This window comes from Pleurodeles waltl, chromosome 6, assembly GCF_031143425.1.
Source record: "Pleurodeles waltl isolate 20211129_DDA chromosome 6, aPleWal1.hap1.20221129, whole genome shotgun sequence".
In the NCBI taxonomy this organism is placed as follows: Eukaryota; Metazoa; Chordata; class Amphibia; order Caudata; family Salamandridae; genus Pleurodeles; species Pleurodeles waltl.
The window spans coordinates 1,446,778,716-1,446,791,959 of record NC_090445.1 but is presented as its reverse complement, the minus strand read 5'-3'; positions in this window follow the sequence as shown (position 1 = coordinate 1,446,791,959).

The window sequence follows — 13,244 nt, the reverse complement described above, 5'->3', positions numbered from 1 at the left end:
TACAGTGATTTCACTTTCACTTTTACTTCACAATTGTTTTGTCTGTGACTGTGACAGGGTGTGTGGAGCTGGTGCTGGTTGAGGAGTTGTTGTTTTGGTGAGTTTTGTGCTGTGTCCTGTTGCTCTTGTGTGCTTTTTGTCTTTTTCCTCAGAATTGTGTAGTGTTTTTGTCCTGTTATTGTTATTGTATTGTGAGGTTTTTGTCTTGGGTTAGCATAGTGTGTTGGGGTATTTTCGGTTAGGTGGGGTAGTTTACTATTATTTTTTGGGGCTCTTTCATTTGCAGTTACCTTATACTTCAAAATGTCTGGGAAATGGAGTGCAACTAAGATGAGTGGAGATGAACTGGGAGGGTTTATCTGGCTGGTGCAACATTACCTCCCCATGATGCTAACTTTGGGTGGCCGGGTAATACAGGGCTACCTGACAGAGGCACAAAGCTGCGGTGGGGCATGTTGCTCCGCCACCTATGCAGAATTTTTGGGGTTGTGGGCACCGATCACCAGATAAAACACCATTAAGAAGATCTCATAGCATGGGAGCAGGATCACCTGGGGCTACTGGATCACCTGGGGATTTAGATTGGTGGACCAGTTGGTAAGTACCCCCATTGCTTAGCAACATCCTCTTTGCATGTCCATGACAGGCAGACATAAGGTTGACTGCAGCATATTTTGTCAAGGGTCAAGACAAGTTCTTTTTGGCCCAATTTAAGAGCCCCTAGAGCCACTCTAGATCTGCCATTGCGATATATATTTTGACGCCAAGGCAGTGCTAAATTGGCATTTTCCCCGTGCCATAGTGGTTCAATGCATGCATAGCACCACTCTGTTAACTCTTGTGCAAAATTATGTACGTAAGTAGTGCATAGATGCATAGTGCATAGATTTCCTTGCGCCATTCTTTGCCCCAGTTTTAACACCTGCTCAGAGCAGGCATTAAAATGGGACATACCATTATATATGATGGGCCCCTATGTACTCTGAAGGAGTTGCACTAAAATTTTGGTCCTACTCCTGCAGAGTACATCAATAGTGTCTAAATAAAATGACGCTATTGCCCCCTACCCTGTGCCATGGTGCTCCGTTGTTTAAATAGGGTGCACACATGGTGGGGGTTATGGGGCACTAAGGGGTGCAAGGAAAGTTGCGCCTCACTAGGTGCTGCACCATTGTACTCCAATCTGCCCCTTTAGAGCAAATTGAAGAAAAGTGGCACTGCATGCAGTGCAGTGCCATTTTTCTTGTGCCCCTTAGCGCCCCCCTAACACCACCATGTGTGCAACCTATTTAAAATATACTGCTCTGAGTAGTAGAAAAGTGCCGAAACAAATGGCGCACGGTAATGTCTTAGATATCCTTGCGCCATTTTTTTTGCCCCCCCCAACAGGGGAACGCCTGCGTTGCATACAATATGCCTAGCGAAGGCATAATGTAGCGCAAAGGGTTACAAAGAGGCGCAATGCATGCATTGCACCACTTTGAGAATATGGTGCACAGTTTTTGGCCTTCTAACGCTACATTAGTGTAAAAAAGAATGCTAATTTGGCGTTAGGGGCTCTTAAATATGCCCCTTTGTGTCTTTAGCCAACAGCATTTAGAGGAGTTACCTATGGACTGGGTCCAGACTACTTGCACATTCCTCTCTGTGTACATTGTATATCACATACATCCTATAAAATGTCAGATATCAGACACACGAGTGCTGATTTTGTACCACAGGCCTGCCCCGTATTACCGACCGTACAGAGCAGGCCTGCATCTGCGCCAGCACTGGCACATTACTCAGCAGCCTGCGCAAACACAGGCATAATTGGACCACAGTTAAAGTGTGTCTGTGTTGAGAGGAGTATCTATGCGCAGATTTGTATCCCTTCCTGGAAATAAATAGTCTACTATGGCGACAATGGCTGCCCACATAGTGGTGGTAAGACATCCATAATGTTATTCTGTTAATGTGCAGAAAGGGACAACTATGTGCACATAAGGAGACTGCCAACGGATTTAAGCTCTACCTTTAAATGGCACGCACATAAAAGAAGCAAGAAAGAAGGATGCATCAATACATTCATCAACACTTTGCTATTCTTATACCACCCCTGGGCAGTTGTTAGTCTTTTGGCGCTGATAATGAGTAAGATGTCTTCAAAATCTCTGATGCAGATTACTGTGTCATGCTGCCCCATATGGACATGGAAGTGTCAAGCAACAAGCAGCTGCATAACAAAACCATGTACATTTGCAGCAGTGAAATGCACCATAGGAGTGTCAGGAAAAGTGACAATTTGGTGGTGCCAGGGCCTCCATTATCTCACCCTTTGTCTTACAGACAGATTTATAGTGTTTGGCAGTTGTTTTGACCTACCACTAAGTTGACTTGCTTACTCAGCTTAACAAGTGGAATGTGTAAGTGTTGCCCAGGCACAGAAATGTTCAAATTTCACTGTTATGTTTTCCTGTCATGTAGTTCAGGTGGGCCTCCATCCTACACCCTTGTAGAAGTGACCCAATTTGAAGACCCCCAGTGCAGCCAATAACCTTGTGTCACATGTGTCATTCCAGGGTTTTATCTGAGAAGGTATGGTGCGTGCAATGCAATGATGAAATGTAAAGTATGACCAATGAGATGCCATCATCTGAGTTAGGATATAAACATCATGTCTGATGCTATTTTGAGGATGGAGAATGAGTTGATTGTTGTGCCAACATGTGCTAATATGGGATCGTGGGTGTTAGGAAAAGGAAAGCATGCCCACATTCACAGTGATGTCAGTAAAGCTATGTGTCAGAGGTGCTGTTTATCTGAATAGCATGCCTGTTGCCAACATATTTGTCACATCACTTTTTACAGAACTGTGTGCCACACGTAGCTTTCAGTGACTCGGGATATGGTACAGATAATGTACATGTGTTGAGGTCTCTAGGGGGCTTATGTAGGAGACACTTGCACCACAGGTGCCTCACTACTCTTCAGAATTTAAGTGAGGCAGCGGTTGTGCAAGAAGCCTTATTGTGCTGGCCAGCGATCAGTTGAGTACACAATGAGAATACAACTCTGCTCCAGATGGATGTGGGACATGTCTACGGATTGTAGCAAACTAGGGCTACTTTTTTAGCACCACATTTGTGCTGCTTTTTGGTGCAAAAACGGTGCAAAATTGCAAAATACAATTGTATTTTGCAAGTTTGCGCCGCTTTTGCGTCAAAAAGCGGCGCAAATGTGGCACTAAAAAAGTATAAATATGGGCCTAGATGTCTGCAGATTTACCAACATGGTCTACCCATCATAATATTTGTGAATGATCTTGGTCACATCACATGTGCATAGTACGTGAATGCTGTGTGTATACCTGGTACTTAGGAGATGTTTGACATGGGTGTCCACATGTAGTTCAATAGGTAGGAATACTTTAGCTGCACCCAGTGCCAATCTTCCTGTGCCCCTTAGAGCACTCATACAGCCACAATGTGTGTGTGCTGCATAAAACAATTTGCACACCATACCACAGGGTAGGGGGCAATAAGTACAAAATCTGTAGACAACATAGATGTACAGTTCAGGCTTTGGGCAAACTATATAACCCCGAACTGTAAATTGGGGCCCATTGTGACACGTGCTCTGAGCTGGTGTTAACCCAAGGACACATGAATGATGCATTAGCAAACCTTAGAATTGCTGGTGGCAAGTCTCCTGTCCCTCTACCAGATGACCCCCCCATCTTGCATCCATGATGGCTGGCCAAGGCTTGATGTAGCAGTAGGAGTGTCAAAGTGGTGGATTGCATACATTGTCCCACTTATTGACAATGGCACAGAGATTTGGGACTTGTTGGGCCACTTGATCCTCACTAGTATGATGACACAAATGTTGTGCAAGGATGCAGTACTCCCCATACCTCTGGGCCCTGATGGTCAACAATGGATAGCCGTTATCCCAGTGACATGTACATGATACCGTAGATGGATTGTAGGAACTGTAGTATTGATTTCAGTTTGACAGAGTTGTGGAATGTGTGGAGGCAGCATGTGTCATCTGAGGATGCTGGGTCCATTGCATTTTTGTTCTACCTCTACCCAATGCTGTAATTGATGCCATGATCTCCTCATGTTTAAACGGCCAATATGACCACAGCACAGAAACATACATTTGAGAAGAGGGCTGAGTGTTGCAGACTCATCAAGTAGGTACAGGCCGGGTACTAAACGATGGCAAAGAAACATCGGAGAGAGAAATCCACTGGGGCTTGGCTTGCCTTTTCATATGGGGGACCTCCGCTATAGGCCACAACTGTGCAAGCCACATTGGTCAGAAAATCTGGGGTCAAGGGCCTCTGTTGGTCCTACCCCCTCCACATCAGTTGCACCTATCCACAGTATGGCACCACAACAGCCACCTGCACCCGCCACAACCTCAACCTTTGAGACGGACATGATACAGGACATGGCAGCCCTGATGGCAAGATTGGACAGATTGGAAAAGGACAATACCAGGAACTACAAGTTACTGGAGTATTGTAAAAAAGAAACTTAAGAGGATGTAGACATTTTGTAGCACAGCCTCCTAGTTCCTTCCCTTCTCCCTTTTTCTATTGTTATCTGTTTTAGGTGGGTAGTGATAGGTTAGTTAAATAGTTTAGGTTAGTTGTAGGTTAGTGTAAGTATAATTGGGTGTGTGGCTTTTAGTATATTGTTTATTTTTGAGGGGTTGTGTGGGGGGTTATCTTGGGGTTTCTATGTTTATTTAAAAAATTAAAATATATATATAGAAAATAAATAAAAAATATATATATATATTTGTTTAGGATATAGGTTAAGTTAGTACATGTATAGCCTTAGTTTATGTTGTCAAAATCGTCTCTTGTCTCTTAAGGGGGGTGGGAGGGGACAATGTTTAGAGTGTGGTGTTACATATTTAAGTTACGTTTAGATTAGGATAGATAGCTGCAGGGGTAAGTTATGATAAGTAAGCTTAGGTTAGTTTAATGCAGGGTAGTGTCTTTGTTAGATTAATTTGACGTTCTATTAAGGTTTTAATAAATCCTGTTAGCTTTAGACAATTATCTCTCCATGTTGATTGAGTGTCTGGGTGTTCTCGTGTGGACTGGCCAAGTAGGAGGAATGTTTTAGGGTATGCTTCTGTATTTATTTACATGTATGACCATGTGCATCCTCTATGACCAAGGAGCTGTCAGACTGGCTGCAATATGACATCAACTACTCAAAACATTTGTCATCCCCAGTGCCCGCCATTCACATTGTATATGCATACGGAGTCTTAGACAGGTAAGTATGGAACTTCAACTGTCATAGCTGAGGTCTGTCAGAAATATTGGTGGAAAGTGTGGCACATATTATATCAGCCATTTTAGGGTATGTATCCTGGCACACTGACAGCTGCCAGTCAGTGATAAAATGTGCCTCTTTTGTCCCACACATATTAGTTGAACTGGTGTTTTCATCTGGGAAAATTCCAGACACTTGGTTCTGACCTGACCTATACATGCCATATGTCGACTTGCATTAATTAATTGTTCAATAGATGTATTTACGATTCTGTGAGTTGGTTGTAGCCCACAACACCATCTGTCACCTTTTTCATGTTAGCTTCCTAGCGTGTGGCTTTGTGTCTGACATTAAGACACACATGTAATTGGGTTCTGTTCTCACTGACAAAGCTTCAAACAATGCATACATTTAGCTGAGTTGATGGATCACAGTAAACGATGACATGATACATGTGAATATGGAGATTTATTTACATGTGAAAATGTATTTTCCAATGCAATATATTGTCCAGTTCACAGATATCAAGAGCCTTTTGTACTACAGTGAGAGTCCAAGGTTGAGGGACATGTCATGAGACATGGATAGAAGTGTGCATTAGTGAGGAGGTGTCCAAATTAAAAAATAGGTAAGATTGGAGATAATGAGAGTCTATAGCAGATAAGTCAACAGTGGTTGAGTGAAGAGGGCAGCTGTCAAGATGTAAAGCCCAGAACAAAGGAGATACTGTCCATGTGTCACAGACTGGTACTACTGGGTGGTTTTCTGTGTGAATTTTATTCATTCCACTTTTTCATCCTCTGCTGTGTGTGGTGCCTCCTAGGCCATGGGTGGGGCTGTTGTTGAAGTTGAGGGGGCCAAACACACATCAAGGGTTAGAGATGTGGAATCTAAGGTCCCATCAGCTGCCATTTGTGGGAACACATAATGCATCACTGCAGCAAGGAGGAACTACTGATTTCTCAACATTACAGCAACGTCACAGTTAGGCAGCCATGTTTTCCCTGAGGGAGGCCAATTCCCGCTGAATGGACAGGGTATTCCGTACGCCCCCAGCCTGTTGTCTATCATGCTGCTGCCGCTTTGGGAGGGCAATTGTTGAAGCCTCTGTCTCATGACAGCAGCTATGTTATCCAGGGACTGCTGGAGTCCACATAGCGGGGAGTGGGTGCCTCTGATGACAGTTGAGTTGTCCTTATTTGGACTGAGGCACCTCTACACTCCCTCTAGGCTGCCTGCCATGGTCACCATCGCCACCCGCACCTGCTGTGCCAGCTCCCACTGGACTCCTATCACTGTCCTCTGAAACATGATGTCTGGGTCCTCAGAGCCCAGGTCTGTGGCAGGACTGGTTGGTGCTGTGTGTTGGTAGTTGGATGGTTCATGTGAAGACCTGCAATGCTGTGTGTCCTCCCTACAACTGGAGGTGGTGTTCTGGAGGGAACCTAGGACATCCTGTAGAGTCTCTTCATTGATGGTCAGCGGCTGGTCATCCATGTCATCTGTAAAACCCAGGGCAGGCAGTTTGGCAGGAGGTAAGCCATCACCTCTGCAGTGAGACAGTGAAATGTCAGTCTTTGACTGTAGTGGCTGTTGACATGGCTTATCATTTACTTGCTACTGGAGAATCCGTGACATGTTACGGACCCCAGATTGTAGTTGTTATTTGTGTTGCATTGTGCATCACACATGGGGCAACCCCTCAAGATATTTTGTGCATTGATCCCACACCACCATATTCCTTTTGGGCCTCTTGCCCCAGCCACTGACACCATGATAGTAGGTCATTTACCTTATTATTCACCTTGGTGGACATTCCCACAGTGGTGTAATGAGTGTTGTCACTCTTATGGTACTTAACTGCATTGGCACCATGAATTATGGTACTGGTGCAGCAAAGCACTGGGGGGTCCGCTGCTAACACTGCTTGTGTTACTTTGTGCAAGCCACATTGGTCAGAAAATCTGGGGTCACGGGCCTCTGTTGGTCCTACCCCCTCCACATCAGTTGCACCTATCCACAGTATGGCACCACCACAGCCACCTGCACCCGCCACAACCTCAACCTTTGAGACGGACATGATACAGGACATGGCAGCCCTGATGGCAAGATTGGACAGATTGGAAAAGGACAATGCCAGGAACTACAAGTTACTGGAGTATTGCAAAAAAGAAACTTAAGAGGATGTAGACATTTTGTAGCACAGCCTCCTAGTTCCTTCCCTTCTCCCTTTTTCTATTGTTATCCGTTTTAGGTGGGTAGTGATAGGTTAGTTAAATAGTTTAGGTTAGTTGTAGGTTAGTGTAAGTATAATTGGGTGTGTGGCTTTTAGTATATTGTTTATTTTTGAGGGGTTGTGTGGGGGGTTATCTTGGGGTTTCTATGTTTATTTAAAAAATTAAAATATATATATAGAAAATAAATAAAAAAAAAATATATATATTTGTTTAGGATATAGGTTAAGTTAGTACATGTATAGCCTTAGTTTATGTTGTCAAAATCGTCTCTTGTCTCTTAAGGGGGGTGGGAGGGGACAATGTTTAGAGTGTGGTGTTACATATTTAAGTTACGTTTAGATTAGGATAGATAGCTGCAGGGGTAAGTTATGATAAGTAAGCTTAGGTTAGTTTAATGCAGTGTAGTGTCTTTGTTAGATTAATTTGACGTTCTATTAAGGTTTTAATAAATCCTGTTAGCTTTAGACAATTATCTCTCCATGTTGATTGAGTGTCTGGGTGTTCTCGTGTGGACTGGCCAAGTAGGAGGAATGTTTTAGGGTATGCTTCTGTATTTATTTACATGTATGACCATGTGCATCCTCTATGACCAAGGAGCTGTCAGACTGGCTGCAATATGACATCAACTACTCAAAACATTTGTCATCCCCAGTGCCCGCCATTCGCATTGTATATGCATACGGAGTCTTAGACAGGTAAGTATGGAACTTCAACTGTCATAGCTGAGGTCTGTCAGAAATATTGGTGGAAAGTGTGGCACATATTATATCAGCCATTTTAGGGTATGTATCCTGGCACACTGACAGCTGCCAGTCAGTGATAAAATTTGCCTCTTTTGTCCCACACATATTAGTTGAACTGATGTTTTCATCTGGGAAAATTCCAGACACTTGGTTCTGACCTGACCTATACATGCCATATGTCGACTTGCATTAATTAATTGTTCAATAGATGTATTTACGATTCTGTGAGTTGGTTGTAGCCCACAACACCATCTGTCACCTTTTTCATGTTAGCTTCCTAGCGTGTGGCTTTGTGTCTGACATTAAGACACACATGTAATTGGGTTCTGTTCTCACTGACAAAGCTTCAAACAATGCATACATTTAGCTGAGTTGATGGATCACAGTAAACGATGACATGATACATGTGAATATGGAGATTTATTTACATGTGAAAATGTATTTTCCAATGCAATATATTGTCCAGTTCACAGATATCAAGAGCCTTTTGTACTACAGTGAGAGTCCAAGGTTGAGGGACATGTCATGAGACATGGATAGAAGTGTGCATTAGTGAGGAGGTGTCCAAATTAAAAAATAGGTAAGATTGGAGATAATGAGAGTCTATAGCAGATAAGTCAACAGTGGTTGAGTGAAGAGGGCAGCTGTCAAGATGTAAAGCCCAGAACAAAGGAGATACTGTCCATGTGTCACAGACTGGTACTACTGGGTGGTTTTCTGTGTGAATTTTATTCATTCCACTTCTTCATCCTCTGCTGTGTGTGGTGCCTCCTAGGCCATGGGTGGGGCTGTTGTTGAAGTTGAGGGGGCCAAACACACATCAAGGGTTAGAGATGTGGAATCTAAGGTCCCATCAGCTGCCATTTGTGGGAACACATAATGCATCACTGCAGCAAGGAGGAACTACTGATTTCTCAACATTACAGCAACGTCACAGTTAGGCAGCCATGTTTTCCCTGAGGGAGGCCAATTCCCGCTGAATGGACAGGGTATTCTGTACGCCCCCAGCCTGTTGTCTATCATGCTGCTGCCGCTTTGGGAGGGCAATTGTTGAAGCCTCTGTCTCATGACAGCAGCTATGTTATCCAGGGACTGCTGGAGTCCACATAGCGGGGAGTGGGTGCCTCTGATGACAGTTGAGTTGTCCTTATTTGGACTGAGGCACCTCTACACTCCCTCTAAGCTGCCTGCCATGGTCACCATCGCCACCCGCACCTGCTGTGCCAGCTCCCACTGGACTCCTATCACTGTCCTCTGAAACATGATGTCTGGGTCCTCAGAGCCCAGGTCTGTGGCAGGACTGGTTGGTGCTGTGTGTTGGTAATTGGATGGTTCATGTGAAGACCTGCAATGCTGTGTGTCCTCCCTGCAACTGGAGGTGGTGTTCTGGAGGGAACCTAGGACATCCTGTAGAGTCTCTTCATTGATGGTCAGCGGCTGGTCATCCATGTCATCTGTAAAACCCAGGGCAGGCAGTTTGGCAGGAGGTAAGCCATCACCTCTGCAGTGAGACAGTGAAATGTCAATCTTTGACTGTAGTGGCTGTTGACATGGCTTATCATTTACTTGCTACTGGAGAATCCGTGACATGTTACGGACCCCAGATTGTAGTTGTTATTTGTGTTGCATTGTGCATCACACATGGGGCAACCCCTCAAGATATTTTGTGCATTGATCCCACACCACCATATTCCTTTTGGGCCTCTTGCCCCAGCCACTGACACCATGATAGTAGGTCATTTACCTTATTATTCACCTTGGTGGACATTCCCACAGTGGTGTAATGAGTGTTGTCACTCTTATGGTACTTAACTGCATTGGCACCATGAATTATGGTACTGGTGCAGCAAAGCACAGGGGGTCCGCTGCTAACACTGCTTGTGTTACTTTGTCATCTGCCTTTAGCTGGCCCCACACACGTGCTATTTGTATGGCACAGTCAAGCCATTATAGATTGTCAAACCCATTAGTTCATCCCTCCCTACATTAGGGACATTTCCTTGCATACAGCATATCTGCCACAGGCAAATGTTGGTGTAAGTATGTACAATGTGGATCAATGCATAAACTTTGATTCTTTGTTGATGTGGCACAGTGGAATTGGCTGCTTGGATCCACATGGGCAACATTTTGTATGATGGTACAGCTGCTTTACAGGCTAGTGACATTGTGCCCATAGTGCAACAATGATCCCACTTGTGCCAGTTCTTACACATTGTGGTGACCCTTTCTGCACAACACTAACCATTCATGCAACACAGACAACCTTGTTACATGCTGAAATTTGAGCAACTTGTACAGCAGCACACATTATGATCACAGATATGCCCCATATGTTGTATGAGTTCACTTTTGTGCCTGTTCTGAAAAGGAGCATGAAGGTGTGTGAGAGGTGTTGTTGGGCCACCCTGTGAGGCTTGCATTCCACAAGTTGCACAGTGAGGCCCTGATTTTTTCATATGTGGTGCATCTCAGTGCAGCAGCATTGATAGTTGCACCATGCTACATCACTATTGAAACGCAGGGATGCGCCATATTTTCTGGAAGACGGCACTCCCATGCGTTTCCCCCAATGCCTGTGCAGGCTTGTTGTTCCTGCACCAACGCAGGCATCGTTGCACCATAGTGCAGGGGTGCCTGCATTGAGGGGAGAGATTGTTAATATGCAGGAAGATGTCCCTTCCTTCACATAAACATTCTATTATGGCAAGTTGGCATTTCTATGTGCGCTGCAGGATGCAGCACACTTAAGCAGGGCATGGACACGAGGACGATGGGTAGCCTTTTGCCTTGTTGCGCCATCCTGACACCACCCCTGAGGTGGTGTTAACTTTAGTCACAGTCTCTGGTGAACATGTTGTAATGGTTCTGGGGCAACACCCTTAGGCAACGGGTGTTGTTGTGGCACCGCCACAGCCACACTGAGGCCCATATTTAGACTTTTTTTAGCACCACATTTGTGTCGTTTTTTTACGCAAAATCGGTGCAAATTTACAAAATACAATTGTATTTTGTAAGTTTGCGCTGCTTTTGTGTCACAAAATGACGCAAATGTGGTGCAAAAAAAGTATAGATATTGGCCTGATTGTCCACACTCCTTCCTAGCAAAGTGGTGCATATGTGGGGGGGGGGGCATATTTACAAGGTGGCGTTAAGCCACAGTGAGTGGCTTTACACCATTTTGTGTATATTTTGGAGTGCATAGCTCCACCAGAGCGTCACTAAAAGTGAAGCCAGGGTGGCGATGAGGCCTTTTGATTCTGGCTGTGGGTACCCCAATGCGACCCTTTTGCATGCACTGAGTGTGTCCAATGTGCCTCCCCCTTCTGCCATTTGGGAGATTCCAGATAGTCCCACTCTGCAATTTACTATGCATTTGTGGTAGTTCTGTGCTGTCCTGTTCTCTGAATCTAGTGACCAGCTCCTCTGCGATAACTACTGAACCATCTCTTCCAAGTCATCCTGGTCCTCCTGGGGTGCAGACCTTCCACGTCCAGCCTGCAGTGCTGCCTTTCGGTTCCTGGCCAGTTTCTCCATTGTTCTGCAGTTGCAATCGTGCCAGAGCTTCTTGCAGTCAGTGACAGTCCTCTTCACATCTGCCACGCTGTTGACTTTATCTACTATTGCCTGCCATATAGCCTCTCTCCTACCAATTAGCAATTTGGAGCTGATGAAGAGCTGGTGTTGGTGCTCCGTTACCTCTCTGACCAAGATGTCATTCTCCTCATCACTAAAGCAACACTTCCTCTTCTCCTTCTCCTGTGACTTTTCTGGGTTCTTCTGACTGGTACATGGCTGAATGGGACCTCCCTGGGGTCTTTCCTGGCCTGCATTCTCCATCTTGTCTTCTCAAATGCTTTTTTTTTCACTCGCTAATTTTTTTATGCTAATGTGCTTAAATATGGCGCTAACCTGTTTTCCATCAAAAAATGTGCAGCAAAGCATTCTAACGCCACTTTTGCACCACTTACGGCATATCACAACGATTTGTGTAATTTTTGGGCCGCTAACCATTCTTTAGTGCTACTGTGCGTCAATTTCTAAATATGGCGCATGGATGGCACAAGGGAATGGCATTAGCTCGCACTAAAAGTTTTGACACGCAACTGCTCTAGCACAGTTGAGTGTTATTTTTCATAAATATGCCCCCATATTTCCTTGGTGTTGTGTTCCCTGCTTTCCTCCGATGTTCACCATTCCCTGCGAACTCTGCATACCTGTTGCTTGGGCAGTCTTGATATGCAACACCATTACCCTTGCCTTCAACCTTTTCTGCTTCAAATCAATCTCATCACTACAGTATTTGTGTATTGTAACACTTCATCAATCACCTTTATTTGCCAGCAAATCAAATGATTTTTAACAATATTACTAACTTCAGGCTTCAATCTTTGAACAAATCTAAAAACAAAATTAATAATGTTTCTCAGCTCAATAATTTCTATGCCACTGTATTGTCTGAATGCTTTCAACAGTCTCATAATAAGAATGAACAGACTCCTTTGTTTCCTGAGGTGTCCTGTCAATCCTTTGCCAATCAATATCTTTAGGGGAAACTCTAGTTTTCAGACACTCAATCACCTTGTAATAGTTTTTGATCACCTCTCTAGATGGTGCCCCTGTTACTGCATATCTTGCCTGCTCACGTGTTGGCCAATCACTGCTACGCTTTCACTCAACCCACAAATCTGCTGGAACCACAATTTCAAACAAAGTGTTCTGATCTTCCCACAAATGCTTTGCAAGCTTAACAAATCTCTCCAATTGCTGGAACCACTCTACTCGTTTCTCCCTCAACTTTGGGTAATCATTTGTAAATGACAGTCGATCACTTCTGCTCTAAGGAACATGAACAAAATTCCCTCCTGGAATTTCTCTCACTGGCATCATTTTTACAGCTCCTCCAGCCTGCTGTGCATCACTTGAAGATGTAGTTGTTTTTTCCTTCTGTTTTCTTTTCTTTGCCCATCTGACTTCCCATT